Source organism: Ranitomeya variabilis, chromosome 3 (assembly GCF_051348905.1).
Source record: "Ranitomeya variabilis isolate aRanVar5 chromosome 3, aRanVar5.hap1, whole genome shotgun sequence".
In the NCBI taxonomy this organism is placed as follows: Eukaryota; Metazoa; Chordata; class Amphibia; order Anura; family Dendrobatidae; genus Ranitomeya; species Ranitomeya variabilis.
Window position 1 is genome coordinate 376,530,777 of NC_135234.1, and position 27,141 is coordinate 376,557,917.

Here is a 27,141-nt window from a genome sequence, read left to right on the forward strand (position 1 = left end):
AACCCACTGTGGAGACATAGCAAAAGATTGCCGCAGGGAAGACATTTTCCAGAAACTCTGGAAGCTCTGTAGATGACAGTTCTGCGGTGTGCGTGTGTTCAAGCTGTGCACAACGCGTTTTGAATCTGCATAACCACACCCTCCATCCCCATTGTGACAGCACGTGAAGGTTCCGTGCGACAAAGCAAGCTCCATTTCCAGCATCCTATTCCAAAAATCCATTTAATATATGGTCCCCAAATAGGGGACGTATCAGATAAGAACAGACTCTACGCTTGATCTTGAGCCATTTGGCCGAGAAGCGATGATCAGAAATGGTTTGCCACTTGGGCCGCACCAAGGCCTACAACCGAAACCCACTGTGGAGACTTAGCAAAAGATTGCCGCAGGGAAGACATTTTCCAGAAACTCTGGAAGCTCTGTAGATGACAGTTCTGCGGTGTGCGTGTGTTCAAGCTGTGCACAACGCGTTTCGAATCTGCATAACCACACCCTCCATCCCCATTGTGACAGCACGTGAAGGTTCCGTGTGACAAAGCAAGCTCCATTTCCAGCTCCCTATTCCAAAAATCCATTTAATATATGGTCCCCAAATAGGGGACGTATCAGATAAGAACAGACACTACGCTTGATCTTGAGCCATTTGGCCGAGAAGCGATGATCAGAAATGGTTTGCCACTTGGGCCGCACCAAGGCCTACAACCGAAACCCACTGTGGAGACATAGCAAAAGATTGCCGCAGGGAAGACATTTTCCAGAAACTCTGGAAGCTCTGTCGATGACAGTTCTGTGGTGTGCGTGTGTTCAAGCTGTGCACAACGCGTTTTGAATCTGCATAACCACACCCTCCATCCCCATTGTGACAGCACGTGAAGGTTCCGTGCGACGAAGCAAGCTCCATTTCCAGCTCCCTATTCCAAAAATCCATTTAATATATGGTCCCCAAATAGGGGACGTATCAGATAAGAACAGACACTACGCTTGATCTTGAGCCATTTGGCCGAGAAGCGATGATCAGAAATGGTTTGCCACTTGGGCCACACCAAGGCCTACAACCGAAACCCACTGTGGAGACATAGCAAAAGATTGCCGCAGGGAAGACATTTTCCAGAAACTCTGGAAGCTCTGTAGATGACAGTTCTGCTGTGTGCGTGTGTTCAAGCTGTGCACAACGCGTTTTGAATCTGCATAACCACACCCTCCATCCCCATTGTGACAGCACGTGAAGGTTCAGTGCGACAAAGCAAGCTCCATTTCCAGCTCCCTATTCCAAAAATCTATTTAATATATGGTCCCCAAATAGGGGACGTATCAGATAAGAACAGACACTACACTTGATCTTGAGCCATTTGGCCGAGAAGCGATGATCAGAAATGGTTTGCCACTTGGGCCGCACCAAGGCCTACAACCGAAACCCACTGTGGAGACATAGCAAAAGATTGCCGCAGGGAAGACATTTTCCAAAAACTCTGGAAGCTCTGTAGATGACAGTTCTGCGGTGTGCGTGTGTTCAAGCTGTGCACAACGCGTTTTGAATCTGCATAACCACACCCTCCATCCCCATTGTGACAGCACGTGAAGGTTCCGTGTGACAAAGCAAGCTCCATTTCCAGCTCCCTATTCCAAAAATCCATTTAATATATGGTCCCCAAATAGGGGACGTATCAGATAAGAACAGACACTACGCTTAAACTTGAGCCATTTGGCCGAGAAGCGATGATCAGAAATGGGTTGCCACTTGGGCCGCACCAAGGCCTAAAACCGAAACCCACTGTGGAGACATAGCAAAAGATTGCTGCAGGGAAGACATTTTCCAGAAACTCTGGAAGCTCTGTCGATGACAGTTCTGCGGTGTGCGTGTGTTCAAGCTGTGCACAACGCGTTTTGAATCTGCATACCACACCCTCCATCCCCATTGTGACAGCACATGAAGGTTCCGTGCGACAAAGCAAGCTCCATTTCCAGCTCCCTATTCCAAAAATCTATTTAATATATGGTCCCCAAATAGGGGACGTATCAGATAAGAACAGACACTACGCTTGATCTTGAGCCATTTGGCCGAGAAGCGATGATCAGAAATGGTTTGCCACTTGGGCCGCACCAAGGCCTACAACCGAAACCCACTGTGGAGACATAGCAAAAGATTGCCGCAGGGAAGACATTTTCCAGAAACTCTGGAAGTTCTGTAGATGATAGTTCTGCGGTGTGCGTGTGTTCAAGCTGTGCACAACGCGTTTTGAATCTGCATAACCACACCCTCCATCCCCATTGTGACAGCACGTGAAGGTTCCGTGCGACAAAGCAAGCTCCATTTCCAACTCCCTATTCCAAAAATCTATTTAATATATGGTCCCCAAATAGGGGACGTATCAGATAAGAACAGACACTACGCTTGATCTTGAGCCATTTGGCCGAGAAGCGATGATCAGAAATGGTTTGCCACTTGGGCCGCACCAAGGCCTACAACCGAAACCCACTGTGGAGACATAGCAAAAGATTGCCGCAGGGAAGACATTTTCCAGAAACTCTGGAAGTTCTGTAGATGATAGTTCTGCGGTGTGCGTGTGTTCAAGCTGTGCACAACGCGTTTTGAATCTGCATAACCACACCCTCCATCCCCATTGTGACAGCACGTGAAGGTTCCGTGCGACAAAGCAAGCTCCATTTCCAGCTCCCTATTCCAAAAATCTATTTAATATATGGTCCCCAAATAGGGGACATATCAGATAAGAGCAGACACTACGCTTGATCTTGAGCCATTTGGCCAAGAAGCGATGATCAGAAATGGTTTGCCACTTGGGCCGCACCAAGGCCTACAACCGAAACCCACTGTGGAGACATAGCAAAAGATTGCCGCAGGGAAGACATTTTCCAGAAACTCTGGAAGCTCTGTCGATGACAGTTCTGCGGTGTGCGTGTGTTCAAGCTGTGCACAACGCGTTTTGAATCTGCAAAACCACACCCTCCATCCCCATTGTGACAGCACATGAAGGTTCCGTGCGACAAAGCAAGCTCCATTTCCAGCTCCCTATTCCAAAAATCTATTTAATATATGGTCCCCAAATAGGGGACGTATCAGATAAGAACAGACACTACGCTTGATCTTGAGCCATTTGGCCGAGAAGCGATGATCAGAAATGGTTTGCCACTTGGGCCGCACCAAGGCCTACAACCGAAACCCACTGTGGAGACATAGCAAAAGATTGCCGCAGGGAAGACATTTTCCAGAAACTCTGGAAGTTCTGTAGATGATAGTTCTGCGGTGTGCGTGTGTTCAAGCTGTGCACAACGCGTTTTGAATCTGCATAACCACACCCTCCATCCCCATTGTGACAGCACGTGAAGGTTCCGTGTGACAAAGCAAGCTCCATTTCCAGCTCCCTATTCCAAAAATCCATTTAATATATGGTCCCCAAATAGGGGACGTATCAGATAAGAACAGACACTACGCTTGATCTTGAGCCATTTGGCCGAGAAGCGATGATCAGAAATGGTTTGCCACTTGGGCCGCACCAAGGCCTACAACCGAAACCCACTGTGGAGACATAGCAAAAGATTGCCGCAGGGAAGACATTTTCCAGAAACTCTGGAAGCTCTGTAGATGACAGTTCTGCGGTGTGCGTGTGTTCAAGCTGTGCACAACGCGTTTTGAATCTGCATAACCACACCCTCCATCCCCATTGTGACAGCACGTGAAGGTTCCGTGCGACGAAGCAAGCTCCATTTCCAGCTCCCTATTCCAAAAATCCATTTAATATATGGTCCCCAAATAGGGGACGTATCAGATAAGAACAGACACTACGCTTGATCTTGAGCCATTTGGCCGAGAAGCGATGATCAGAAATGGTTTGCCACTTGGGCCACACCAAGGCCTACAACCGAAACCCACTGTGGAGACATAGCAAAAGATTGCCGCAGGGAAGACATTTTCCAGAAACTCTGGAAGCTCTGTCGATGACAGTTCTGCGGTGTGCGTGTGTTCAAGCTGTGCACAACGCGTTTTGAATCTGCAAAACCACACCCTCCATCCCCATTGTGACAGCACATGAAGGTTCCGTGCGACAAAGCAAGCTCCATTTCCAGCTCCCTATTCCAAAAATCTATTTAATATATGGTCCCCAAATAGGGGACGTATCAGATAAGAACAGACACTACGCTTGATCTTGAGCCATTTGGCCGAGAAGCGATGATCAGAAATGGTTTGCCACTTGGGCCGCACCAAGGCCTACAACTGAAACCCACTGTGGAGACATAGCAAAAGATTGCCGCAGGGAAGACATTTTCCAGAAACTCTGGAAGTTCTGTAGATGATAGTTCTGCGGTGTGCGTGTGTTCAAGCTGTGCACAACGCGTTTTGAATCTGCATAACCACACCCTCCATCCCCATTGTGACAGCACGTGAAGGTTCCGTGTGACAAAGCAAGCTCCATTTCCAGCTCCCTATTCCAAAAATCCATTTAATATATGGTCCCCAAATAGGGGACGTATCAGATAAGAACAGACACTACGCTTGATCTTGAGCCATTTGGCCGAGAAGCGATGATCAGAAATGGTTTGCCACTTGGGCCGCACCAAGGCCTACAACCGAAACCCACTGTGGAGACATAGCAAAAGATTGCCGCAGGGAAGACATTTTCCAGAAACTCTGGAAGCTCTGTAGATGACAGTTCTGCGGTGTGCGTGTGTTCAAGCTGTGCACAACGCGTTTTGAATCTGCATAACCACACCCTCCATCCCCATTGTGACAGCACGTGAAGGTTCCGTGCGACGAAGCAAGCTCCATTTCCAGCTCCCTATTCCAAAAATCCATTTAATATATGGTCCCCAAATAGGGGACGTATCAGATAAGAACAGACACTACGCTTGATCTTGAGCCATTTGGCCGAGAAGCGATGATCAGAAATGGTTTGCCACTTGGGCCACACCAAGGCCTACAACCGAAACCCACTGTGGAGACATAGCAAAAGATTGCCGCAGGGAAGACATTTTCCAGAAACTCTGGAAGCTCTGTAGATGACAGTTCTGCGGTGTGCGTGTGTTCAAGCTGTGCACAACGCGTTTTGAATCTGCATAACCACACCCTCCATCCCCATTGTGACAGCACGTGAAGGTTCCGTGCGACAAAGCAAGCTCCATTTCCAGCTCCCTATTCCAAAAATCTATTTAATATATGGTCCCCAAATAGGGGACGTATCAGATAAGAACAGACACTACACTTGATCTTGAGCCATTTGGCCGAGAAGCGATGATCAGAAATGGTTTGCCACTTGGGCCGCCCCAAGGCCTACAACTGAAACCCACTCTGGAGACATAGCAAAAGATTGCCGCAGGGAAGACATTTTCCAGAAACTCTGGAAGCTCTGTAGATGACAGTTCTGCGGTGTGCGTGTGTTCAAGCTGTGCACAACGCGTTTTGAATCTGCATAACCACACCCTCCATCCCCATTGTGACAGCACGTGAAGGTTCCGTGCGACAAAGCAAGCTCCATTTCCAGCTCCCTATTCCAAAAATCCATTTAATATATGGTCCCCAAATAGGGGACGTATCAGATAAGAACAGACACTACGCTTGATCTTGAGCCATTTGGCCGAGAAGCGATGATCAGAAATGGTGTGCCACTTGGGCCGCACCAAGGCCTACAACCGAAACCCACTGTGGAGACATAGCAAAAGATTGCCGCAGGGAAGACATTTTCCAGAAACTCTGGAAGTTCTGTAGATGACAGTTCTGCGGTGTGCGTGTGTTCAAGCTGTGCACAACACGTTTTGAATCTGCATAACCACACCCTCCATCCCCATTGTGACAGCAAGTGAAGGTTCCGTGCGACAAAGCAAGCTCCATTTCCAGTTCCCTATTCCAAAAATCTATTTAATATATGGTCCCCAAATAGGGTACGTATCAGATAAGAACAGACACTACGCTTGATCTTGAGCCATTTGGCCGAGAAGCGATGATGAGAAATGGTTTGCCACTTGGGCCGCACCAAGGCCTACAACCGAAACCCACTGTGGAGACATAGCAAAAGATTGCCGCAGGGAAGACATTTTCCAGAAACTCTGGAAGCTCTGTAGATGACAGTTCTGCGGTGTGCGTGTGTTCAAGCTGTGCACAACGCGTTTTGAATCTGCATAACCACACCCTCCATCCCCATTGTGACAGCACGTGAAGGTTCCGTGCGACAAAGCAAGCTCCATTTCCAGCTCCCTATTCCAAAAATCCATTTAATATATGGTCCCCAAATAGGGGACGTATCAGATAAGAACAGACTCTACGCTTGATCTTGAGCCATTTGGCCGAGAAGCGATGATCAGAAATGGTTTGCCACTTGGGCCGCACCAAGGCCTACAACCGAAACCCACTGTGGAGACATAGCAAAAGATTGCCGCAGGGAAGACATTTTCCAGAAACTTTGGAAGCTCTGTAGATGACAGTTCTGCGGTGTGCGTGTGTTCAAGCTGTATACAACGCGTTTCGAATCTGCATAACCACACCCTCCATCCCCATTGTGACAGCACGTGAAGGTTCCGTGCGACAAAGCAAGCTCCATTGCCAGCTCCCTATTCCAAAAATCCATTTAATATATGGTCCCCAAATAGGGGACGTATCAGATAAGAACAGACTCTACGCTTGATCTTGAGCCATTTGGCCGAGAAGCGATGATCAGAAATGGTTTGCCATTTGGGCCGCACCAAGGCCTACAACCGAAACCCACTGTGGAGACATAGCAAAAGATTGCCGCAGGGAAGACATTTTCCAGAAACTCTGGAAGCTCTGTAGATGACAGTTCTGCGGTGTGCGTGTGTTCAAGCTGTGCACAACGCGTTTTGAATCTGCATAACCACACCCTCCATCCCCATTGTGACAGCACGTGAAGGTTCCGTGCGACAAAGCAAGCTCCATTTCCAGCATCCTATTCCAAAAATCCATTTAATATATGGTCCCCAAATAGGGGACGTATCAGATAAGAACAGACTCTACGCTTGATCTTGAGCCATTTGGCCGAGAAGCGATGATCAGAAATGGTTTGCCACTTGGGCCGCACCAAGGCCTACAACCGAAACCCACTGTGGAGACTTAGCAAAAGATTGCCGCAGGGAAGACATTTTCCAGAAACTCTGGAAGCTCTGTAGATGACAGTTCTGCGGTGTGCGTGTGTTCAAGCTGTGCACAACGCGTTTCGAATCTGCATAACCACACCCTCCATCCCCATTGTGACAGCACGTGAAGGTTCCGTGTGACAAAGCAAGCTCCATTTCTAGCTCCCTATTCCAAAAATCCATTTATTATATGGTCCCCAAATAGGGGACGTATCAGATAAGAACAGACACTACGCTTGATCTTGAGCCATTTGGCCGAGAAGCGATGATCAGAAATGGTTTGCCACTTGGGCCGCACCAAGGCCTACAACCGAAACCCACTGTGGAGACATAGCAAAAGATTGCCGCAGGGAAGACATTTTCCAGAAACTCTGGAAGCTCTGTCGATGACAGTTCTGTGGTGTGCGTGTGTTCAAGCTGTGCACAACGCGTTTTGAATCTGCATAACCACACTCTCCATCCCCATTGTGACAGCACGTGAAGGTTCCGTGCGACAAAGCAAGCTCCATTTCCAGCTCCCTATTCCAAAAATCCATTTAATATATGGTCCCCAAATAGGGGACGTATCAGATAAGAACAGACACTACGCTTGATCTTGAGCCATTTGGCCGAGAAGCGATGATCAGAAATGGTTTGCCACTTGGGCCACACCAAGGCCTACAACCGAAACCCACTGTGGAGACATAGCAAAAGATTGCCGCAGGGAAGACATTTTCCAGAAACTCTGGAAGCTCTGTAGATGACAGTTCTGCGGTTTGCGTGTGTTCAAGCTGTGCACAACGCGTTTTGAATCTGCATAACCACACCCTCCATCCCCATTGTGACAGCACGTGAAGGTTCCGTGCGACAAAGCAAGCTCCATTTCCAGCTCCCTATTCCAAAAATCTATTTAATATATGGTCCCCAAATAGGGGACGTATCAGATAAGAACAGACACTACACTTGATCTTGAGCCATTTGGCCGAGAAGCGATGATCAGAAATGGTTTGCCACTTGGGCCGCACCAAGGCCTACAACCGAAACCCACTGTGGAGACATAGCAAAAGATTGCCGCAGGGAAGACATTTTCCAAAAACTCTGGAAGCTCTGTAGATGACAGTTCTGCGGTGTGCGTGTGTTCAAGCTGTGCACAACGCGTTTTGAATCTGCATAACCACACCCTCCATCCCCATTGTGACAGCACGTGAAGGTTCCGTGTGACAAAGCAAGCTCCATTTCCAGCTCCCTATTCCAAAAATCCATTTAATATATGGTCCCCAAATAGGGGACGTATCAGATAAGAACAGACACTACGCTTAAACTTGAGCCATTTGGCCGAGAAGCGATGATCAGAAATGGGTTGCCACTTGGGCCGCACCAAGGCCTAAAACCGAAACCCACTGTGGAGACATAGCAAAAGATTGCTGCAGGGAAGACATTTTCCAGAAACTCTGGAAGCTCTGTCGATGACAGTTCTGCGGTGTGCGTGTGTTCAAGCTGTGCACAACGCGTTTTGAATCTGCATAACCACACCCTCCATCCCCATTGTGACAGCACATGAAGGTTCCGTGCGACAAAGCAAGCTCCATTTCCAGCTCCCTATTCCAAAAATCTATTTAATATATGGTCCCCAAATAGGGGACGTATCAGATAAGAACAGACACTACGCTTGATCTTGAGCCATTTGGCCGAGAAGCGATGATCAGAAATGGTTTGCCACTTGGGCCGCACCAAGGCCTACAACCGAAACCCACTGTGGAGACATAGCAAAAGATTGCCGCAGGGAAGACATTTTCCAGAAACTCTGGAAGTTCTGTAGATGATAGTTCTGCGGTGTGCGTGTGTTCAAGCTGTGCACAACGCGTTTTGAATCTGCATAACCACACCCTCCATCCCCATTGTGACAGCACGTGAAGGTTCCGTGCGACAAAGCAAGCTCCATTTCCAACTCCCTATTCCAAAAATCTATTTAATATATGGTCCCCAAATAGGGGACGTATCAGATAAGAACAGACACTACGCTTGATCTTGAGCCATTTGGCCGAGAAGCGATGATCAGAAATGGTTTGCCACTTGGGCCGCACCAAGGCCTACAACCGAAACCCACTGTGGAGACATAGCAAAAGATTGCCGCAGGGAAGACATTTTCCAGAAACTCTGGAAGTTCTGTAAATGATAGTTCTGCGGTGTGCGTGTGTTCAAGCTGTGCACAACGCGTTTTGAATCTGCATAACCACACCCTCCATCCCCATTGTGACAGCACGTGAAGGTTCCGTGCGACAAAGCAAGCTCCATTTCCAGCTCCCTATTCCAAAAATCTATTTAATATATGGTCCCCAAATAGGGGACATATCAGATAAGAGCAGACACTACGCTTGATCTTGAGCCATTTGGCCAAGAAGCGATGATCAGAAATGGTTTGCCACTTGGGCCGCACCAAGGCCTACAACCGAAACCCACTGTGGAGACATAGCAAAAGATTGCCGCAGGGAAGACATTTTCCAGAAACTCTGGAAGCTCTGTCGATGACAGTTCTGCGGTGTGCGTGTGTTCAAGCTGTGCACAACGCGTTTTGAATCTGCATAACCACACCCTCCATCCCCATTGTGACAGCACATGAAGGTTCCGTGCGACAAAGCAAGCTCCATTTCCAGCTCCCTATTCCAAAAATCTATTTAATATATGGTCCCCAAATAGGGGACGTATCAGATAAGAACAGACACTACGCTTGATCTTGAGCCATTTGGCCGAGAAGCGATGATCAGAAATGGTTTGCCACTTGGGCCGCACCAAGGCCTACAACCGAAACCCACTGTGGAGACATAGCAAAAGATTGCCGCAGGGAAGACATTTTCCAGAAACTCTGGAAGTTCTGTAGATGATAGTTCTGCGGTGTGCGTGTGTTCAAGCTGTGCACAACACGTTTTGAATCTGCATAACCACACCCTCCATCCCCATTGTGACAGCACGTGAAGGTTCCGTGCGACAAAGCAAGCTCCATTTCCAACTCCCTATTCCAAAAATCTATTTAATATATGGTCCCCAAATAGGGGACGTATCAGATAAGAACAGACACTACGCTTGATCTTGAGCCATTTGGCCGAGAAGCGATGATCAGAAATGGTTTGCCAATTGGGCCGCACCAAGGCCTACAACCGAAACCCACTGTGGAGACATAGCAAAAGATTGCCGCAGGGAAGACATTTTCCAGAAACTCTGGAAGCTCTGTAGATGACAGTTCTGCGGTGTGCATGTGTTCAAGCTGTGCACAACGCGTTTTGAATCTGCATAACCACACCCTCCATCCCCATTGTGACAGCACGTGAAGGTTCCGTGCGACAAAGCAAGCTCCATTGCCAGCTCCCTATTCCAAAAATCCATTTAATATATGGTCCCCAAATAGGGGACGTATCAGATAAGAACAGACTCTACGCTTGATCTTGAGCCATTTGGCCGAGAAGCGATGATCAGAAATGGTTTGCCATTTGGGCCGCACCAAGGCCTACAACCGAAACCCACTGTGGAGACATAGCAAAAGATTGCCGCAGGGAAGACATTTTCCAGAAACTCTGGAAGCTCTGTAGATGACAGTTCTGCGGTGTGCGTGTGTTCAAGCTGTGCACAACGCGTTTTGAATCTGCATAACCACACCCTCCATCCCCATTGTGACAGCACGTGAAGGTTCCGTGCGACAAAGCAAGCTCCATTTCCAGCATCCTATTCCAAAAATCCATTTAATATATGGTCCCCAAATAGGGGACGTATCAGATAAGAACAGACTCTACGCTTGATCTTGAGCCATTTGGCCGAGAAGCGATGATCAGAAATGGTTTGCCACTTGGGCCGCACCAAGGCCTACAACCGAAACCCACTGTGGAGACTTAGCAAAAGATTGCCGCAGGGAAGACATTTTCCAGAAACTCTGGAAGCTCTGTAGATGACAGTTCTGCGGTGTGCGTGTGTTCAAGCTGTGCACAAAGCGTTTCGAATCTGCATAACCACACCCTCCATCCCCATTGTGACAGCACGTGAAGGTTCAGTGTGACAAAGCAAGCTCCATTTCCAGCTCCCTATTCCAAAAATCCATTTAATATATGGTCCCCAAATAGGGGACGTATCAGATAAGAACAGACACTACGCTTGATCTTGAGCCATTTGGCCGAGAAGCGATGATCAGAAATGGTTTGCCACTTGGGCCGCACCAAGGCCTACAACCGAAACCCACTGTGGAGACATAGCAAAAGATTGCCGCAGGGAAGACATTTTCCAGAAACTCTGGAAGCTCTGTCGATGACAGTTCTGTGGTGTGCGTGTGTTCAAGCTGTGCACAACGCGTTTTGAATCTGCATAACCACACCCTCCATCCCCATTGTGACAGCACGTGAAGGTTCCGTGCGACGAAGCAAGCTCCATTTCCAGCTCCCTATTCCAAAAATCCATTTAATATATGGTCCCCAAATAGGGGACGTATCAGATAAGAACAGACACTACGCTTGATCTTGAGCCATTTGGCCGAGAAGCGATGATCAGAAATGGTTTGCCACTTGGGCCACACCAAGGCCTACAACCGAAACCCACTGTGGAGACATAGCAAAAGATTGCCGCAGGGAAGACATTTTCCAGAAACTCTGGAAGCTCTGTAGATGACAGTTCTGCGGTGTGCGTGTGTTCAAGCTGTGCACAACGCGTTTTGAATCTGCATAACCACACCCTCCATCCCCATTGTGACAGCACGTGAAGGTTCCGTGCGACAAAGCAAGCTCCATTTCCAGCTCCCTATTCCAAAAATCTATTTAATATATGGTCCCCAAATAGGGGACGTATCAGATAAGAACAGACACTACACTTGATCTTGAGCCATTTGGCCGAGAAGCGATGATCAGAAATGGTTTGCCACTTGGGCCGCACCAAGGCCTACAACCGAAACCCACTGTGGAGACATAGCAAAAGATTGCCGCAGGGAAGACATTTTCCAAAAACTCTGGAAGCTCTGTAGATGACAGTTCTGCGGTGTGCGTGTGTTCAAGCTGTGCACAACGCGTTTTGAATCTGCATAACCACACCCTCCATCCCCATTGTGACAGCACGTGAAGGTTCCGTGTGACAAAGCAAGCTCCATTTCCAGCTCCCTATTCCAAAAATCCATTTAATATATGGTCCCCAAATAGGGGACGTATCAGATAAGAACAGACACTACGCTTAAACTTGAGCCATTTGGCCGAGAAGCGATGATCAGAAATGGGTTGCCACTTGGGCCGCACCAAGGCCTAAAACCGAAACCCACTGTGGAGACATAGCAAAAGATTGCTGCAGGGAAGACATTTTCCAGAAACTCTGGAAGCTCTGTCGATGACAGTTCTGCGGTGTGCGTGTGTTCAAGCTGTGCACAACGCGTTTTGAATCTGCATAACCACACCCTCCATCCCCATTGTGACAGCACATGAAGGTTCCGTGCGACAAAGCAAGCTCCATTTCCAGCTCCCTATTCCAAAAATCTATTTAATATATGGTCCCCAAATAGGGGACGTATCAGATAAGAACAGACACTACGCTTGATCTTGAGCCATTTGGCCGAGAAGCGATGATCAGAAATGGTTTGCCACTTGGGCCGCACCAAGGCCTACAACCGAAACCCACTGTGGAGACATAGCAAAAGATTGCCGCAGGGAAGACATTTTCCAGAAACTCTGGAAGTTCTGTAGATGATAGTTCTGCGGTGTGCGTGTGTTCAAGCTGTGCACAACGCGTTTTGAATCTGCATAACCACACCCTCCATCCCCATTGTGACAGCACGTGAAGGTTCCGTGCGACAAAGCAAGCTCCATTTCCAACTCCCTATTCCAAAAATCTATTTAATATATGGTCCCCAAATAGGGGACGTATCAGATAAGAACAGACACTACGCTTGATCTTGAGCCATTTGGCCGAGAAGCGATGATCAGAAATGGTTTGCCACTTGGGCCGCACCAAGGCCTACAACCGAAACCCACTGTGGAGACATAGCAAAAGATTGCCGCAGGGAAGACATTTTCCAGAAACTCTGGAAGTTCTGTAGATGATAGTTCTGCGGTGTGCGTGTGTTCAAGCTGTGCACAACGCGTTTTGAATCTGCATAACCACACCCTCCATCCCCATTGTGACAGCACGTGAAGGTTCCGTGCGACAAAGCAAGCTCCATTTCCAGCTCCCTATTCCAAAAATCTATTTAATATATGGTCCCCAAATAGGGGACATATCAGATAAGAGCAGACACTACGCTTGATCTTGAGCCATTTGGCCAAGAAGCGATGATCAGAAATGGTTTGCCACTTGGGCCGCACCAAGGCCTACAACCGAAACCCACTGTGGAGACATAGCAAAAGATTGCCGCAGGGAAGACATTTTCCAGAAACTCTGGAAGCTCTGTCGATGACAGTTCTGCGGTGTGCGTGTGTTCAAGCTGTGCACAACGCGTTTTGAATCTGCATAACCACACCCTCCATCCCCATTGTGACAGCACATGAAGGTTCCGTGCGACAAAGCAAGCTCCATTTCCAGCTCCCTATTCCAAAAATCTATTTAATATATGGTCCCCAAATAGGGGACGTATCAGATAAGAACAGACACTACGCTTGATCTTGAGCCATTTGGCCGAGAAGCGATGATCAGAAATGGTTTGCCACTTGGGCCGCACCAAGGCCTACAACCGAAACCCACTGTGGAGACATAGCAAAAGATTGCCGCAGGGAAGACATTTTCCAGAAACTCTGGAAGTTCTGTAGATGATAGTTCTGCGGTGTGCGTGTGTTCAAGCTGTGCACAACGCGTTTTGAATCTGCATAACCACACCCTCCATCCCCATTGTGACAGCACGTGAAGGTTCCGTGCGACAAAGCAAGCTCCATTTCCAACTCCCTATTCCAAAAATCTATTTAATATATGGTCCCCAAATAGGGGACGTATCAGATAAGAACAGACACTACGCTTGATCTTGAGCCATTTGGCCGAGAAGCGATGATCAGAAATGGTTTGCCAATTGGGCCGCACCAAGGCCTACAACCGAAACCCACTGTGGAGACATAGCAAAAGATTGCCGCAGGGAAGACATTTTCCAGAAACTCTGGAAGCTCTGTAGATGACAGTTCTGCGGTGTGCATGTGTTCAAGCTGTGCACAACGCGTTTTGAATCTGCATAACCACACCCTCCATCCCCATTGTGACAGCACGTGAAGGTTCTGTGCGACAAAGCAAGCTCCATTGCCAGCTCCCTATTCCAAAAATCCATTTAATATATGGTCCCCAAATAGGGGACGTATCAGATAAGAACAGACTCTACGCTTGATCTTGAGCCATTTGGCCGAGAAGCGATGATCAGAAATGGTTTGCCATTTGGGCCGCACCAAGGCCTACAACCGAAACCCACTGTGGAGACATAGCAAAAGATTGCCGCAGGGAAGACATTTTCCAGAAACTCTGGAAGCTCTGTAGATGACAGTTCTGCGGTGTGCGTGTGTTCAAGCTGTGCACAACGCGTTTTGAATCTGCATAACCACACCCTCCATCCCCATTGTGACAGCACGTGAAGGTTCCGTGCGACAAAGCAAGCTCCATTTCCAGCATCCTATTCCAAAAATCCATTTAATATATGGTCCCCAAATAGGGGACGTATCAGATAAGAACAGACTCTACGCTTGATCTTGAGCCATTTGGCCGAGAAGCGATGATCAGAAATGGTTTGCCACTTGGGCCGCACCAAGGCCTACAACCGAAACCCACTGTGGAGACTTAGCAAAAGATTGCCGCAGGGAAGACATTTTCCAGAAACTCTGGAAGCTCTGTAGATGACAGTTCTGCGGTGTGCGTGTGTTCAAGCTGTGCACAAAGCGTTTCGAATCTGCATAACCACACCCTCCATCCCCATTGTGACAGCACGTGAAGGTTCAGTGTGACAAAGCAAGCTCCATTTCCAGCTCCCTATTCCAAAAATCCATTTAATATATGGTCCCCAAATAGGGGACGTATCAGATAAGAACAGACACTACGCTTGATCTTGAGCCATTTGGCCGAGAAGCGATGATCAGAAATGGTTTGCCACTTGGGCCGCACCAAGGCCTACAACCGAAACCCACTGTGGAGACATAGCAAAAGATTGCCGCAGGGAAGACATTTTCCAGAAACTCTGGAAGCTCTGTCGATGACAGTTCTGTGGTGTGCGTGTGTTCAAGCTGTGCACAACGCGTTTTGAATCTGCATAACCACACCCTCCATCCCCATTGTGACAGCACGTGAAGGTTCCGTGCGACGAAGCAAGCTCCATTTCCAGCTCCCTATTCCAAAAATCCATTTAATATATGGTCCCCAAATAGGGGACGTATCAGATAAGAACAGACACTACGCTTGATCTTGTGCCATTTGGCCGAGAAGCGATGATCAGAAATGGTTTGTCACTTGGGCCACACCAAGGCCTACAACCGAAACCCACTGTGGAGACATAGCAAAAGATTGCCGCAGGGAAGACATTTTCCAGAAACTCTGGAAGCTCTGTAGATGACAGTTCTGCGGTGTGCGTGTGTTCAAGCTGTGCACAACGCGTTTTGAATCTGCATAACCACACCCTCCATCCCCATTGTGACAGCACATGAAGGTTCCGTGCGACAAAGCAAGCTCCATTTCCAGCTCCCTATTCCAAAAATCTATTTAATATATGGTCCCCAAATAGGGGACGTATCAGATAAGAACAGACACTACACTTGATCTTGAGCCATTTGGCCGAGAAGCGATGATCAGAAATGGTTTGCCACTTGGTCCACACCAAGGCCTACAACCGAAACCCACTGTGGAGACATAGCAAAAGATTGCCGCAGGGAAGACATTTTCCAGAAACTCTGGAAGTTCTGTAGATGATAGTTCTGCGGTGTGCGTGTGTTCAAGCTGTGCACAACGTGTTTTGAATCTGCATAACCACACCCTCCATCCCCATTGTGACAGCACGTGAAGGTTCCGTGCGACAAAGCAAGCTCCATTTCCAACTCCCTATTCCAAAAATCTATTTAATATATGGTCCCCAAATAGGGGACGTATCAGATAAGAACAGACACTACGCTTGATCTTGAGCCATTTGGCCGAGAAGCGATGATCAGAAATGGTTTGCCACTTGGGCCGCACCAAGGCCTACAACCGAAACCCACTGTGGAGACATAGCAAAAGATTGCCGCAGGGAAGACATTTTCCAGAAACTCTGGAAGTTCTGTAGATGATAGTTCTGCGGTGTGCGTGTGTTCAAGCTGTGCACAACGCGTTTTGAATCTGCATAACCACACCCTCCATCCCCATTGTGACAGCACGTGAAGGTTCCGTGCGACAAAGCAAGCTCCATTTCCAGCTCCCTATTCCAAAAATCTATTTAATATATGGTCCCCAAATAGGGGACATATCAGATAAGAGCAGACACTACGCTTGATCTTGAGCCATTTGGCCAAGAAGCGATGATCAGAAATGGTTTGCCACTTGGGCCGCACCAAGGCCTACAACCGAAACCCACTGTGGAGACATAGCAAAAGATTGCCGCAGGGAAGACATTTTCCAGAAACTCTGGAAGCTCTGTCGATGACAGTTCTGCGGTGTGCGTGTGTTCAAGCTGTGCACAACGCGTTTTGAATCTGCATAACCACACCCTCCATCCCCATTGTGACAGCACATGAAGGTTCCGTGCGACAAAGCAAGCTCCATTTCCAGCTCCCTATTCCAAAAATCTATTTAATATATGGTCCCCAAATAGGGGACGTATCAGATAAGAACAGACACTACGCTTGATCTTGAGCCATTTGGCCGAGAAGCGATGATCAGAAATGGTTTGCCACTTGGGCCGCACCAAGGCCTACAACCGAAACCCACTGTGGAGACATAGCAAAAGATTGCCGCAGGGAAGACATTTTCCAGAAACTCTGGAAGTTCTGTAGATGATAGTTCTGCGGTGTGCGTGTGTTCAAGCTGTATACAACGCGTTTTGAATCTGCATAACCACACCCTCCATCCCCATTGTGACAGCACGTGAAGGTTCCGTGCGACAAAGCAAGCTCCATTTCCAACTCCCTATTCCAAAAATCTATTTAATATATGGTCCCCAAATAGGGGACGTATCAGATAAGAACAGACACTACGCTTGATCTTGAGCCATTTGGCCGAGAAGCGATGATCAGAAATGGTTTGCCACTTGGGCCGCACCAAGGCCTACAACCGAAACCCACTGTGGAGACATAGCAAAAGATTGCCGCAGGGAAGACATTTTCCAGAAACTCTGGAAGCTCTGTCGATGACAGTTCTGCGGTGTGCGTGTGTTCAAGCTGTGCACAACGCGTTTTGAATCTGCATAACCACACCCTCCATCCCCATTGTGACAGCATGTGAAGGTTCCGTCCGACGAAGCAAGCTCCATTTCCAGCTCCGTATTCCAAAAATCCATTTAATATATGGTCCCCAAATAGGGGACGTATCAGATAAGAACAGACACTACGCTTGATCTTGAGCCATTTGGCCGAGAAGCGATGATCAGAAATGGTTTGCCACTTAGGCCTCACCAAGGCCTACAACCGTAACCCACTGTGGAGACATAGCAAAAGATTGCCGCAGGGAAGACATTTTCCAGAAACCCTGGAAGCTCTGTAGATGACAGTTCTGCGGTGTGCGTGTGTTCAAGCTGTGGACAACGCATTTTGAATCTGCATAACCACACCCTCCATCCCCATTGTGACAGCACGTGAAGGTTCTGTGCGACAAAGCAAGCTCCATTTCCAGCTCCCTATTCCAAAAATCTATTTAATATATGGTCCCCAAATAGGGGACGTATCAGATAAGAACAGACACTACGCTTGATCTTGAGCCATTTGGCCGAGAAACGATGATCAGAAATGGTTTGCCACTTGGGCCGCACCAAGGCCTACAACCGAAACCCACTGTGGAGACATAGCAAAAGATTGCCGCAGGGAAGACATTTTCCAGAAACTCTGGAAGCTTTGTCGATGACAGTTCTGCGGTGTGCGTGTGTTCAAGCTGTGCACAACGCGTTTTGAATCTGCATAATCACACCCTCCATCCCCATTGTGACAGCACGTGAAGGTTCCGTGTGACAAAGCAAGCTCCATTTCCAGCTCCCTATTCCAAAAATCCATTTAATATATGGTCCCCAAATAGGGGACGTATCCGAGAAGAACAGACACTACGCTTGATCTTGAGCCATTTGGCCGAGAAGCGATGATCAGAAATGGTTTGCCACTTGGGCCGCCCCAAGGCCTACAACTGAAACCCACTGTGGAGACATAGCAAAAGATTGCCGCAGGGAAGACATTTTCCAGAAACTCTGGAAGCTCTGTAGATGACAGTTCTGCGGTGTGCGTGTGTTCAAGCTGTGCACAACGCGTTTTGAATCTGCATAACCACACCCTCCATCCCCATTGTGACAGCACGTGAAGGTTCCGTGCGACAAAGCAAGCTCCATTTCCAGCTCCCTATTCCAAAAATCCATTTAATATATGGTCCCCAAATAGGGGACGTATCAGATAAGAACAGACACTACGCTTGATCTTGAGCCATTTGGCCGAGAAGCGATGATCAGAAATGGTGTGCCACTTGGGCCGCACCAAGGCCTACAACCGAAACCCACTGTGGAGACATAGCAAAAGATTGCCGCAGGGAAGACATTTTCCAGAAACTCTGGAAGTTCTGTAGATGACAGTTCTGCGGTGTGCGTGTGTTCAAGCTGTGCACAACGCGTTTTGAATCTGCATAACCACACCCTCCATCCCCATTGTGACAGCAAGTGAAGGTTCCGTGCGACAAAGCAAGCTCCATTTCCAGTTCCCTATTCCAAAAATCTATTTAATATATGGTCCCCAAATAGGGTACGTATCAGATAAGAACAGACACTACGCTTGATCTTGAGCCATTTGGCCGAGAAGCGATGATCAGAAATGGTTTGCCACTTGGGCCGCACCAAGGCCTACAACCGAAACCCACTGTGGAGACATAGCAAAAGATTGCCGCAGGGAAGACATTTTCCAGAAACTCTGGAAGCTCTGTAGATGACAGTTCTGCGGTGTGCGTGTGTTCAAGCTGTGCACAACGCGTTTTGAATCTGCATAACCACACCCTCCATCCCCATTGTGACAGCACGTGAAGGTTCCGTGCGACAAAGCAAGCTCCATTTCCAGCTCCCTATTCCAAAAATCCATTTAATATATGGTCCCCAAATAGGGGACGTATCAGATAAGAACAGACTCTACGCTTGATCTTGAGCCATTTGGCCGAGAAGCGATGATCAGAAATGGTTTGCCACTTGGGCCGCACCAAGGCCTACAACCGAAACCCACTGTGGAGACATAGCAAAAGATTGCCGCAGGGAAGACATTTTCCAGAAACTTTGGAAGCTCTGTAGATGACAGTTCTGCGGTGTGCGTGTGTTCAAGCTGTATACAACGCGTTTCGAATCTGCATAACCACACCCTCCATCCCCATTGTGACAGCACGTGAAGGTTCCGTGCGACAAAGCAAGCTCCATTGCCAGCTCCCTATTCCAAAAATCCATTTAATATATGGTCCCCAAATAGGGGACGTATCAGATAAGAACAGACTCTACGCTTGATCTTGAGCCATTTGGCCGAGAAGCGATGATCAGAAATGGTTTGCCATTTGGGCCGCACCAAGGCCTACAACCGAAACCCACTGTGGAGACATAGCAAAAGATTGCCGCAGGGAAGACATTTTCCAGAAACTCTGGAAGCTCTGTAGATGACAGTTCTGCGGTGTGCGTGTGTTCAAGCTGTGCACAACGCGTTTTGAATCTGCATAACCACACCCTCCATCCCCATTGTGACAGCACGTGAAGGTTCCGTGCGACAAAGCAAGCTCCATTTCCAGCATCCTATTCCAAAAATCCATTTAATATATGGTCCCCAAATAGGGGACGTATCAGATAAGAACAGACTCTACGCTTGATCTTGAGCCATTTGGCCGAGAAGCGATGATCAGAAATGGTTTGCCACTTGGGCCGCACCAAGGCCTACAACCGAAACCCACTGTGGAGACTTAGCAAAAGATTGCCGCAGGGAAGACATTTTCCAGAAACTCTGGAAGCTCTGTAGATGACAGTTCTGCGGTGTGCGTGTGTTCAAGCTGTGCACAACGCGTTTCGAATCTGCATAACCACACCCTCCATCCCCATTGTGACAGCACGTGAAGGTTCCGTGTGACAAAGCAAGCTCCATTTCCAGCTCCCTATTCCAAAAATCCATTTAATATATGGTCCCCAAATAGGGGACGTATCAGATAAGAACAGACACTACGCTTGATCTTGAGCCATTTGGCCGAGAAGCGATGATCAGAAATGGTTTGCCACTTGGGCCGCACCAAGGCCTACAACCGAAACCCACTGTGGAGACATAGCAAAAGATTGCCGCAGGGAAGACATTTTCCAGAAACTCTGGAAGCTCTGTCGATGACAGTTCTGTGGTGTGCGTGTGTTCAAGCTGTGCACAACGCGTTTTGAATCTGCATAACCACACCCTCCATCCCCATTGTGACAGCACGTGAAGGTTCCATGCGACGAAGCAAGCTCCATTTCCAGCTCCCTATTCCAAAAATCCATTTAATATATGGTCCCCAAATAGGGGACGTATCAGATAAGAACAGACACTACGCTTGATCTTGAGCCATTTGGCCGAGAAGCGATGATCAGAAATGGTTTGCCACTTGGGCCACACCAAGGCCTACAACCGAAACCCACTGTGGAGACATAGCAAAAGATTGCCGCAGGGAAGACATTTTCCAGAAACTCTGGAAGCTCTGTCGATGACAGTTCTGCGGTGTGCGTGTGTTCAAGCTGTGCACAACGCGTTTTGAATCTGCATAACCACACCCTCCATCCCCATTGTGACAGCACATGAAGGTTCCGTGCGACAAAGCAAGCTCCATTTCCAGCTCCCTATTCCAAAAATCTATTTAATATATGGTCCCCAAATAGGGGACGTATCAGATAAGAACAGACACTACGCTTGATCTTGAGCCATTTGGCCGAGAAGCGATGATCAGAAATGGTTTGCCACTTGGGCCGCACCAAGGCCTACAACCGAAACCCACTGTGGAGACATAGCAAAAGATTGCCGCAGGGAAGACATTTTCCAGAAACTCTGGAAGTTCTGTAGATGATAGTTCTGCGGTGTGCGTGTGTTCAAGCTGTATACAACGCGTTTTGAATCTGCATAACCACACCCTCCATCCCCATTGTGACAGCACGTGAAGGTTCCGTGCGACAAAGCAAGCTCCATTTCCAACTCCCTATTCCAAAAATCTATTTAATATATGGTCCCCAAATAGGGGACGTATCAGATAAGAACAGACACTACGCTTGATCTTGAGCCATTTGGCCGAGAAGCGATGATCAGAAATGGTTTGCCACTTGGGCCGCACCAAGGCCTACAACCGAAACCCACTGTGGAGACATAGCAAAAGATTGCCGCAGGGAAGACATTTTCCAGAAACTCTGGAAGCTCTGTCGATGACAGTTCTGCGGTGTGCGTGTGTTCAAGCTGTGCACAACGCGTTTTGAATCTGCATAACCACACCCTCCATCCCCATTGTGACAGCATGTGAAGGTTCCGTCCGACGAAGCAAGCTCCATTTCCAGCTCCGTATTCCAAAAATCCATTTAATATATGGTCCCCAAATAGGGGACGTATCAGATAAGAACAGACACTACGCTTGATCTTGAGCCATTTGGCCGAGAAGCGATGATCAGAAATGGTTTGCCACTTAGGCCTCACCAAGGCCTACAACCGTAACCCACTGTGGAGACATAGCAAAAGATTGCCGCAGGGAAGACATTTTCCAGAAACCCTGGAAGCTCTGTAGATGACAGTTCTGCGGTGTGCGTGTGTTCAAGCTGTGGACAACGCATTTTGAATCTGCATAACCACACCCTCCATCCCCATTGTGACAGCACGTGAAGGTTCTGTGCGACAAAGCAAGCTCCATTTCCAGCTCCCTATTCCAAAAATCTATTTAATATATGGTCCCCAAATAGGGGACGTATCAGATAAGAACAGACACTACGCTTGATCTTGAGCCATTTGGCCGAGAAACGATGATCAGAAATGGTTTGCCACTTGGGCCGCACCAAGGCCTACAACCGAAACCCACTGTGGAGACATAGCAAAAGATTGCCGCAGGGAAGACATTTTCCAGAAACTCTGGAAGCTTTGTCGATGACAGTTCTGCGGTGTGCGTGTGTTCAAGCTGTGCACAACGCGTTTTGAATCTGCATAATCACACCCTCCATCCCCATTGTGACAGCACGTGAAGGTTCCGTGTGACAAAGCAAGCTCCATTTCCAGCTCCCTATTCCAAAAATCCATTTAATATATGGTCCCCAAATAGGGGACGTATCCGAGAAGAACAGACACTACGCTTGATCTTGAGCCATTTGGCCGAGAAGCGATGATCAGAAATGGTTTGCCACTTGGGCCGCCCCAAGGCCTACAACTGAAACCCACTGTGGAGACATAGCAAAAGATTGCCGAAGGGAAGACATTTTCCAGAAACTCTGGAAGCTCTGTAGATGACAGTTCTGCGGTGTGCGTGTGTTCAAGCTGTGCACAACGCGTTTTGAATCTGCATAACCACACCCTCCATCCCCATTGTGACAGCACGTGAAGGTTCCGTGCGACAAAGCAAGCTCCATTTCCAGCTCCCTATTCCAAAAATCCATTTAATATATGGTCCCCAAATAGGGGACGTATCAGATAAGAACAGACACTACGCTTGATCTTGAGCCATTTGGCCGAGAAGCGATGATCAGAAATGGTGTGCCACTTGGGCCGCACCAAGGCCTACAACCGAAACCCACTGTGGAGACATAGCAAAAGATTGCCGCAGGGAAGACATTTTCCAGAAACTCTGGAAGTTCTGTAGATGACAGTTCTGCGGTGTGCGTGTGTTCAAGCTGTGCACAACGCGTTTTGAATCTGCATAACCACACCCTCCATCCCCATTGTGACAGCAAGTGAAGGTTCCGTGCGACAAAGCAAGCTCCATTTCCAGTTCCCTATTCCAAAAATCTATTTAATATATGGTCCCCAAATAGGGTACGTATCAGATAAGAACAGACACTACGCTTGATCTTGAGCCATTTGGCCGAGAAGCGATGATCAGAAATGGTTTGCCACTTGGGCCGCACCAAGGCCTACAACCGAAACCCACTGTGGAGACATAGCAAAAGATTGCCGCAGGGAAGACATTTTCCAGAAACTCTGGAAGCTCTGTAGATGACAGTTCTGCGGTGTGCGTGTGTTCAAGCTGTGCACAACGCGTTTTGAATCTGCATAACCACACCCTCCATCCCCATTGTGACAGCACGTGAAGGTTCCGTGCGACAAAGCAAGCTCCATTTCCAGCTCCCTATTCCAAAAATCCATTTAATATATGGTCCCCAAATAGGGGACGTATCAGATAAGAACAGACTCTACGCTTGATCTTGAGCCATTTGGCCGAGAAGCGATGATCAGAAATGGTTTGCCACTTGGGCCGCACCAAGGCCTACAACCGAAACCCACTGTGGAGACATAGCAAAAGATTGCCGCAGGGAAGACATTTTCCAGAAACTTTGGAAGCTCTGTAGATGACAGTTCTGCGGTGTGCGTGTGTTCAAGCTGTATACAACGCGTTTCGAATCTGCATAACCACACCCTCCATCCCCATTGTGACAGCACGTGAAGGTTCCGTGCGACAAAGCAAGCTCCATTGCCAGCTCCCTATTCCAAAAATCCATTTAATATATGGTCCCCAAATAGGGGACGTATCAGATAAGAACAGACTCTACGCTTGATCTTGAGCCATTTGGCCGAGAAGCGATGATCAGAAATGGTTTGCCATTTGGGCCGCACCAAGGCCTACAACCGAAACCCACTGTGGAGACATAGCAAAAGATTGCCGCAGGGAAGACATTTTCCAGAAACTCTGGAAGCTCTGTAGATGACAGTTCTGCGGTGTGCGTGTGTTCAAGCTGTGCACAACGCGTTTTGAATCTGCATAACCACACCCTCCATCCCCATTGTGACAGCACGTGAAGGTTCCGTGCGACAAAGCAAGCTCCATTTCCAGCATCCTATTCCAAAAATCCATTTAATATATGGTCCCCAAATAGGGGACGTATCAGATAAGAACAGACTCTACGCTTGATCTTGAGCCATTTGGCCGAGAAGCGATGATCAGAAATGGTTTGCCACTTGGGCCGCACCAAGGCCTACAACCGAAACCCACTGTGGAGACTTAGCAAAAGATTGCCGCAGGGAAGACATTTTCCAGAAACTCTGGAAGCTCTGTAGATGACAGTTCTGCGGTGTGCGTGTGTTCAAGCTGTGCACAACGCGTTTCGAATCTGCATAACCACACCCTCCATCCCCATTGTGACAGCACGTGAAGGTTCCGTGTGACAAAGCAAGCTCCATTTCCAGCTCCCTATTCCAAAAATCCATTTAATATATGGTCCCCAAATAGGGGACGTATCAGATAAGAACAGACACTACGCTTGATCTTGAGCCATTTGGCCGAGAAGCGATGATCAGAAATGGTTTGCCACTTGGGCCGCACCAAGGCCTACAACCGAAACCCACTGTGGAGACATAGCAAAAGATTGCCGCAGGGAAGACATTTTCCAGAAACTCTGGAAGCTCTGTCGATGACAGTTCTGTGGTGTGCGTGTGTTCAAGCTGTGCACAACGCGTTTTGAATCTGCATAACCACACCCTCCATCCCCATTGTGACAGCACGTGAAGGTTCCGTGCGACGAAGCAAGCTCCATTTCCAGCTCCCTATTCCAAAAATCCATTTAATATATGGTCCCCAAATAGGGGACGTATCAGATAAGAACAGACACTACGCTTGATCTTGAGCCATTTGGCCGAGAAGCGATGATCAGAAATGGTTTGCCACTTGGGCCACACCAAGGCCTACAACCGAAACCCACTGTGGAGACATAGCAAAAGATTGCCGCAGGGAAGACATTTTCCAGAAACTCTGGAAGCTCTGTAGATGACAGTTCTGCTGTGTGCGTGTGTTCAAGCTGTGCACAACGCGTTTTGAATCTGCATAACCACACCCTCCATCCCCATTGTGACAGCACGTGAAGGTTCCGTGCGACAAAGCAAGCTCCATTTCCAGCTCCCTATTCCAAAAATCTATTTAATATATGGTCCCCAAATAGGGGACGTATCAGATAAGAACAGACACTACACTTGATCTTGAGCCATTTGGCCGAGAAGCGATGATCAGAAATGGTTTGCCACTTGGGCCGCACCAAGGCCTACAACCGAAACCCACTGTGGAGACATAGCAAAAGATTGCCGCAGGGAAGACATTTTCCAAAAACTCTGGAAGCTCTGTAGATGACAGTTCTGCGGTGTGCGTGTGTTCAAGCTGTGCACAACGCGTTTTGAATCTGCATAACCACACCCTCCATCCCCATTGTGACAGCACGTGAAGGTTCCGTGTGACAAAGCAAGCTCCATTTCCAGCTCCCTATTCCAAAAATCCATTTAATATATGGTCCCCAAATAGGGGACGTATCAGATAAGAACAGACACTACGCTTAAACTTGAGCCATTTGGCCGAGAAGCGATGATCAGAAATGGGTTGCCACTTGGGCCGCACCAAGGCCTAAAACCGAAACCCACTGTGGAGACATAGCAAAAGATTGCTGCAGGGAAGACATTTTCCAGAAACTCTGGAAGCTCTGTCGATGACAGTTCTGCGGTGTGCGTGTGTTCAAGCTGTGCACAACGCGTTTTGAATCTGCATACCACACCCTCCATCCCCATTGTGACAGCACATGAAGGTTCCGTGCGACAAAGCAAGCTCCATTTCCAGCTCCCTATTCCAAAAATCTATTTAATATATGGTCCCCAAATAGGGGACGTATCAGATAAGAACAGACACTACGCTTGATCTTGAGCCATTTGGCCGAGAAGCGATGATCAGAAATGGTTTGCCACTTGGGCCGCACCAAGGCCTACAACCGAAACCCACTGTGGAGACATAGCAAAAGATTGCCGCAGGGAAGACATTTTCCAGAAACTCTGGAAGTTCTGTAGATGATAGTTCTGCGGTGTGCGTGTGTTCAAGCTGTGCACAACGCGTTTTGAATCTGCATAACCACACCCTCCATCCCCATTGTGACAGCACGTGAAGGTTCCGTGCGACAAAGCAAGCTCCATTTCCAACTCCCTATTCCAAAAATCTATTTAATATATGGTCCCCAAATAGGGGACGTATCAGATAAGAACAGACACTACGCTTGATCTTGAGCCATTTGGCCGAGAAGCGATGATCAGAAATGGTTTGCCACTTGGGCCGCACCAAGGCCTACAACCGAAACCCACTGTGGAGACATAGCAAAAGATTGCCGCAGGGAAGACATTTTCCAGAAACTCTGGAAGTTCTGTAGATGATAGTTCTGCGGTGTGCGTGTGTTCAAGCTGTGCACAACGCGTTTTGAATCTGCATAACCACACCCTCCATCCCCATTGTGACAGCACGTGAAGGTTCCGTGCGACAAAGCAAGCTCCATTTCCAGCTCCCTATTCCAAAAATCTATTTAATATATGGTCCCCAAATAGGGGACATATCAGATAAGAGCAGACACTACGCTTGATCTTGAGCCATTTGGCCAAGAAGCGATGATCAGAAATGGTTTGCCACTTGGGCCGCACCAAGGCCTACAACCGAAACCCACTGTGGAGACATAGCAAAAGATTGCCGCAGGGAAGACATTTTCCAGAAACTCTGGAAGCTCTGTCGATGACAGTTCTGCGGTGTGCGTGTGTTCAAGCTGTGCACAACGCGTTTTGAATCTGCAAAACTACACCCTCCATCCCCATTGTGACAGCACATGAAGGTTCCGTGCGACAAAGCAAGCTCCATTTCCAGCTCCCTATTCCAAAAATCTATTTAATATATGGTCCCCAAATAGGGGACGTATCAGATAAGAACAGACACTACGCTTGATCTTGAGCCATTTGGCCGAGAAGCGATGATCAGAAA

The 27,141-nt window shown here is 48.1% G+C and overlaps 77 pseudogenes; all 77 read right to left on the reverse strand.

The window, feature by feature from the left end:
• Positions 1-130: 130 nt before the first annotated feature.
• Positions 131-306, reverse strand: LOC143761916 (U2 spliceosomal RNA; annotated as a pseudogene).
• Positions 307-483: 177 nt separating this feature from the next.
• Positions 484-659, reverse strand: LOC143761201 (U2 spliceosomal RNA; annotated as a pseudogene).
• A 177-nt stretch (positions 660-836) lies between these two features.
• On the reverse strand, positions 837-1,012 carry LOC143818760 (U2 spliceosomal RNA; annotated as a pseudogene).
• Positions 1,013-1,189: 177 nt separating this feature from the next.
• LOC143759692 (U2 spliceosomal RNA) lies at positions 1,190-1,365 on the reverse strand (annotated as a pseudogene).
• Positions 1,366-1,542: 177 nt separating this feature from the next.
• Positions 1,543-1,718, reverse strand: LOC143763131 (U2 spliceosomal RNA; annotated as a pseudogene).
• Positions 1,719-1,894: 176 nt separating this feature from the next.
• On the reverse strand, positions 1,895-2,070 carry LOC143818793 (U2 spliceosomal RNA; annotated as a pseudogene).
• A 177-nt stretch (positions 2,071-2,247) lies between these two features.
• Positions 2,248-2,423, reverse strand: LOC143760368 (U2 spliceosomal RNA; annotated as a pseudogene).
• Positions 2,424-2,600: 177 nt separating this feature from the next.
• On the reverse strand, positions 2,601-2,776 carry LOC143762036 (U2 spliceosomal RNA; annotated as a pseudogene).
• Positions 2,777-2,953: 177 nt separating this feature from the next.
• On the reverse strand, positions 2,954-3,129 carry LOC143763037 (U2 spliceosomal RNA; annotated as a pseudogene).
• Positions 3,130-3,306: 177 nt separating this feature from the next.
• LOC143761202 (U2 spliceosomal RNA) lies at positions 3,307-3,482 on the reverse strand (annotated as a pseudogene).
• A 177-nt stretch (positions 3,483-3,659) lies between these two features.
• LOC143818761 (U2 spliceosomal RNA) lies at positions 3,660-3,835 on the reverse strand (annotated as a pseudogene).
• Positions 3,836-4,012: 177 nt separating this feature from the next.
• Positions 4,013-4,188, reverse strand: LOC143763048 (U2 spliceosomal RNA; annotated as a pseudogene).
• Positions 4,189-4,365: 177 nt separating this feature from the next.
• On the reverse strand, positions 4,366-4,541 carry LOC143761203 (U2 spliceosomal RNA; annotated as a pseudogene).
• A 177-nt stretch (positions 4,542-4,718) lies between these two features.
• Positions 4,719-4,894, reverse strand: LOC143818762 (U2 spliceosomal RNA; annotated as a pseudogene).
• A 177-nt stretch (positions 4,895-5,071) lies between these two features.
• LOC143761980 (U2 spliceosomal RNA) lies at positions 5,072-5,247 on the reverse strand (annotated as a pseudogene).
• A 177-nt stretch (positions 5,248-5,424) lies between these two features.
• LOC143760075 (U2 spliceosomal RNA) lies at positions 5,425-5,600 on the reverse strand (annotated as a pseudogene).
• Positions 5,601-5,776: 176 nt separating this feature from the next.
• LOC143762192 (U2 spliceosomal RNA) lies at positions 5,777-5,953 on the reverse strand (annotated as a pseudogene).
• A 177-nt stretch (positions 5,954-6,130) lies between these two features.
• On the reverse strand, positions 6,131-6,306 carry LOC143761603 (U2 spliceosomal RNA; annotated as a pseudogene).
• Positions 6,307-6,483: 177 nt separating this feature from the next.
• On the reverse strand, positions 6,484-6,659 carry LOC143762177 (U2 spliceosomal RNA; annotated as a pseudogene).
• Positions 6,660-6,836: 177 nt separating this feature from the next.
• LOC143761917 (U2 spliceosomal RNA) lies at positions 6,837-7,012 on the reverse strand (annotated as a pseudogene).
• A 177-nt stretch (positions 7,013-7,189) lies between these two features.
• On the reverse strand, positions 7,190-7,365 carry LOC143762349 (U2 spliceosomal RNA; annotated as a pseudogene).
• Positions 7,366-7,540: 175 nt separating this feature from the next.
• LOC143818960 (U2 spliceosomal RNA) lies at positions 7,541-7,718 on the reverse strand (annotated as a pseudogene).
• A 177-nt stretch (positions 7,719-7,895) lies between these two features.
• LOC143761991 (U2 spliceosomal RNA) lies at positions 7,896-8,071 on the reverse strand (annotated as a pseudogene).
• Positions 8,072-8,248: 177 nt separating this feature from the next.
• Positions 8,249-8,424, reverse strand: LOC143763132 (U2 spliceosomal RNA; annotated as a pseudogene).
• Positions 8,425-8,601: 177 nt separating this feature from the next.
• Positions 8,602-8,777, reverse strand: LOC143818938 (U2 spliceosomal RNA; annotated as a pseudogene).
• A 177-nt stretch (positions 8,778-8,954) lies between these two features.
• Positions 8,955-9,130, reverse strand: LOC143760369 (U2 spliceosomal RNA; annotated as a pseudogene).
• Positions 9,131-9,307: 177 nt separating this feature from the next.
• On the reverse strand, positions 9,308-9,483 carry LOC143762037 (U2 spliceosomal RNA; annotated as a pseudogene).
• A 177-nt stretch (positions 9,484-9,660) lies between these two features.
• Positions 9,661-9,836, reverse strand: LOC143818939 (U2 spliceosomal RNA; annotated as a pseudogene).
• Positions 9,837-10,013: 177 nt separating this feature from the next.
• On the reverse strand, positions 10,014-10,189 carry LOC143760275 (U2 spliceosomal RNA; annotated as a pseudogene).
• Positions 10,190-10,366: 177 nt separating this feature from the next.
• LOC143762178 (U2 spliceosomal RNA) lies at positions 10,367-10,542 on the reverse strand (annotated as a pseudogene).
• Positions 10,543-10,719: 177 nt separating this feature from the next.
• LOC143761918 (U2 spliceosomal RNA) lies at positions 10,720-10,895 on the reverse strand (annotated as a pseudogene).
• A 177-nt stretch (positions 10,896-11,072) lies between these two features.
• LOC143762692 (U2 spliceosomal RNA) lies at positions 11,073-11,248 on the reverse strand (annotated as a pseudogene).
• A 177-nt stretch (positions 11,249-11,425) lies between these two features.
• LOC143818763 (U2 spliceosomal RNA) lies at positions 11,426-11,601 on the reverse strand (annotated as a pseudogene).
• A 177-nt stretch (positions 11,602-11,778) lies between these two features.
• LOC143762002 (U2 spliceosomal RNA) lies at positions 11,779-11,954 on the reverse strand (annotated as a pseudogene).
• Positions 11,955-12,131: 177 nt separating this feature from the next.
• Positions 12,132-12,307, reverse strand: LOC143763133 (U2 spliceosomal RNA; annotated as a pseudogene).
• A 177-nt stretch (positions 12,308-12,484) lies between these two features.
• Positions 12,485-12,660, reverse strand: LOC143818941 (U2 spliceosomal RNA; annotated as a pseudogene).
• A 177-nt stretch (positions 12,661-12,837) lies between these two features.
• On the reverse strand, positions 12,838-13,013 carry LOC143760370 (U2 spliceosomal RNA; annotated as a pseudogene).
• A 177-nt stretch (positions 13,014-13,190) lies between these two features.
• Positions 13,191-13,366, reverse strand: LOC143762039 (U2 spliceosomal RNA; annotated as a pseudogene).
• A 177-nt stretch (positions 13,367-13,543) lies between these two features.
• On the reverse strand, positions 13,544-13,719 carry LOC143818942 (U2 spliceosomal RNA; annotated as a pseudogene).
• Positions 13,720-13,896: 177 nt separating this feature from the next.
• Positions 13,897-14,072, reverse strand: LOC143760372 (U2 spliceosomal RNA; annotated as a pseudogene).
• A 177-nt stretch (positions 14,073-14,249) lies between these two features.
• Positions 14,250-14,425, reverse strand: LOC143761732 (U2 spliceosomal RNA; annotated as a pseudogene).
• Positions 14,426-14,602: 177 nt separating this feature from the next.
• LOC143761919 (U2 spliceosomal RNA) lies at positions 14,603-14,778 on the reverse strand (annotated as a pseudogene).
• A 177-nt stretch (positions 14,779-14,955) lies between these two features.
• LOC143762704 (U2 spliceosomal RNA) lies at positions 14,956-15,131 on the reverse strand (annotated as a pseudogene).
• A 177-nt stretch (positions 15,132-15,308) lies between these two features.
• Positions 15,309-15,484, reverse strand: LOC143761235 (U2 spliceosomal RNA; annotated as a pseudogene).
• A 177-nt stretch (positions 15,485-15,661) lies between these two features.
• Positions 15,662-15,837, reverse strand: LOC143759947 (U2 spliceosomal RNA; annotated as a pseudogene).
• Positions 15,838-16,014: 177 nt separating this feature from the next.
• LOC143760373 (U2 spliceosomal RNA) lies at positions 16,015-16,190 on the reverse strand (annotated as a pseudogene).
• Positions 16,191-16,367: 177 nt separating this feature from the next.
• Positions 16,368-16,543, reverse strand: LOC143762040 (U2 spliceosomal RNA; annotated as a pseudogene).
• A 177-nt stretch (positions 16,544-16,720) lies between these two features.
• LOC143818943 (U2 spliceosomal RNA) lies at positions 16,721-16,896 on the reverse strand (annotated as a pseudogene).
• A 177-nt stretch (positions 16,897-17,073) lies between these two features.
• On the reverse strand, positions 17,074-17,249 carry LOC143760423 (U2 spliceosomal RNA; annotated as a pseudogene).
• A 175-nt stretch (positions 17,250-17,424) lies between these two features.
• On the reverse strand, positions 17,425-17,602 carry LOC143759448 (U2 spliceosomal RNA; annotated as a pseudogene).
• A 177-nt stretch (positions 17,603-17,779) lies between these two features.
• On the reverse strand, positions 17,780-17,955 carry LOC143760591 (U2 spliceosomal RNA; annotated as a pseudogene).
• Positions 17,956-18,129: 174 nt separating this feature from the next.
• LOC143762703 (U2 spliceosomal RNA) lies at positions 18,130-18,308 on the reverse strand (annotated as a pseudogene).
• Positions 18,309-18,485: 177 nt separating this feature from the next.
• Positions 18,486-18,661, reverse strand: LOC143760076 (U2 spliceosomal RNA; annotated as a pseudogene).
• Positions 18,662-18,837: 176 nt separating this feature from the next.
• Positions 18,838-19,014, reverse strand: LOC143762289 (U2 spliceosomal RNA; annotated as a pseudogene).
• Positions 19,015-19,191: 177 nt separating this feature from the next.
• LOC143761605 (U2 spliceosomal RNA) lies at positions 19,192-19,367 on the reverse strand (annotated as a pseudogene).
• Positions 19,368-19,544: 177 nt separating this feature from the next.
• Positions 19,545-19,720, reverse strand: LOC143762179 (U2 spliceosomal RNA; annotated as a pseudogene).
• Positions 19,721-19,897: 177 nt separating this feature from the next.
• On the reverse strand, positions 19,898-20,073 carry LOC143761920 (U2 spliceosomal RNA; annotated as a pseudogene).
• A 177-nt stretch (positions 20,074-20,250) lies between these two features.
• LOC143761204 (U2 spliceosomal RNA) lies at positions 20,251-20,426 on the reverse strand (annotated as a pseudogene).
• Positions 20,427-20,603: 177 nt separating this feature from the next.
• On the reverse strand, positions 20,604-20,779 carry LOC143760264 (U2 spliceosomal RNA; annotated as a pseudogene).
• A 177-nt stretch (positions 20,780-20,956) lies between these two features.
• Positions 20,957-21,132, reverse strand: LOC143818945 (U2 spliceosomal RNA; annotated as a pseudogene).
• A 177-nt stretch (positions 21,133-21,309) lies between these two features.
• LOC143760424 (U2 spliceosomal RNA) lies at positions 21,310-21,485 on the reverse strand (annotated as a pseudogene).
• A 175-nt stretch (positions 21,486-21,660) lies between these two features.
• On the reverse strand, positions 21,661-21,838 carry LOC143759449 (U2 spliceosomal RNA; annotated as a pseudogene).
• Positions 21,839-22,015: 177 nt separating this feature from the next.
• LOC143760592 (U2 spliceosomal RNA) lies at positions 22,016-22,191 on the reverse strand (annotated as a pseudogene).
• Positions 22,192-22,365: 174 nt separating this feature from the next.
• LOC143762705 (U2 spliceosomal RNA) lies at positions 22,366-22,544 on the reverse strand (annotated as a pseudogene).
• A 177-nt stretch (positions 22,545-22,721) lies between these two features.
• On the reverse strand, positions 22,722-22,897 carry LOC143760077 (U2 spliceosomal RNA; annotated as a pseudogene).
• Positions 22,898-23,073: 176 nt separating this feature from the next.
• On the reverse strand, positions 23,074-23,250 carry LOC143762290 (U2 spliceosomal RNA; annotated as a pseudogene).
• A 177-nt stretch (positions 23,251-23,427) lies between these two features.
• Positions 23,428-23,603, reverse strand: LOC143761606 (U2 spliceosomal RNA; annotated as a pseudogene).
• A 177-nt stretch (positions 23,604-23,780) lies between these two features.
• LOC143762180 (U2 spliceosomal RNA) lies at positions 23,781-23,956 on the reverse strand (annotated as a pseudogene).
• Positions 23,957-24,133: 177 nt separating this feature from the next.
• Positions 24,134-24,309, reverse strand: LOC143761921 (U2 spliceosomal RNA; annotated as a pseudogene).
• A 177-nt stretch (positions 24,310-24,486) lies between these two features.
• Positions 24,487-24,662, reverse strand: LOC143761206 (U2 spliceosomal RNA; annotated as a pseudogene).
• Positions 24,663-24,839: 177 nt separating this feature from the next.
• LOC143818764 (U2 spliceosomal RNA) lies at positions 24,840-25,015 on the reverse strand (annotated as a pseudogene).
• A 177-nt stretch (positions 25,016-25,192) lies between these two features.
• Positions 25,193-25,368, reverse strand: LOC143762014 (U2 spliceosomal RNA; annotated as a pseudogene).
• A 177-nt stretch (positions 25,369-25,545) lies between these two features.
• LOC143763134 (U2 spliceosomal RNA) lies at positions 25,546-25,721 on the reverse strand (annotated as a pseudogene).
• Positions 25,722-25,897: 176 nt separating this feature from the next.
• LOC143818794 (U2 spliceosomal RNA) lies at positions 25,898-26,073 on the reverse strand (annotated as a pseudogene).
• Positions 26,074-26,250: 177 nt separating this feature from the next.
• Positions 26,251-26,426, reverse strand: LOC143760374 (U2 spliceosomal RNA; annotated as a pseudogene).
• Positions 26,427-26,603: 177 nt separating this feature from the next.
• Positions 26,604-26,779, reverse strand: LOC143762041 (U2 spliceosomal RNA; annotated as a pseudogene).
• A 177-nt stretch (positions 26,780-26,956) lies between these two features.
• Positions 26,957-27,132, reverse strand: LOC143762416 (U2 spliceosomal RNA; annotated as a pseudogene).
• Between the last annotated feature and the right edge of the window lie 9 nt (positions 27,133-27,141).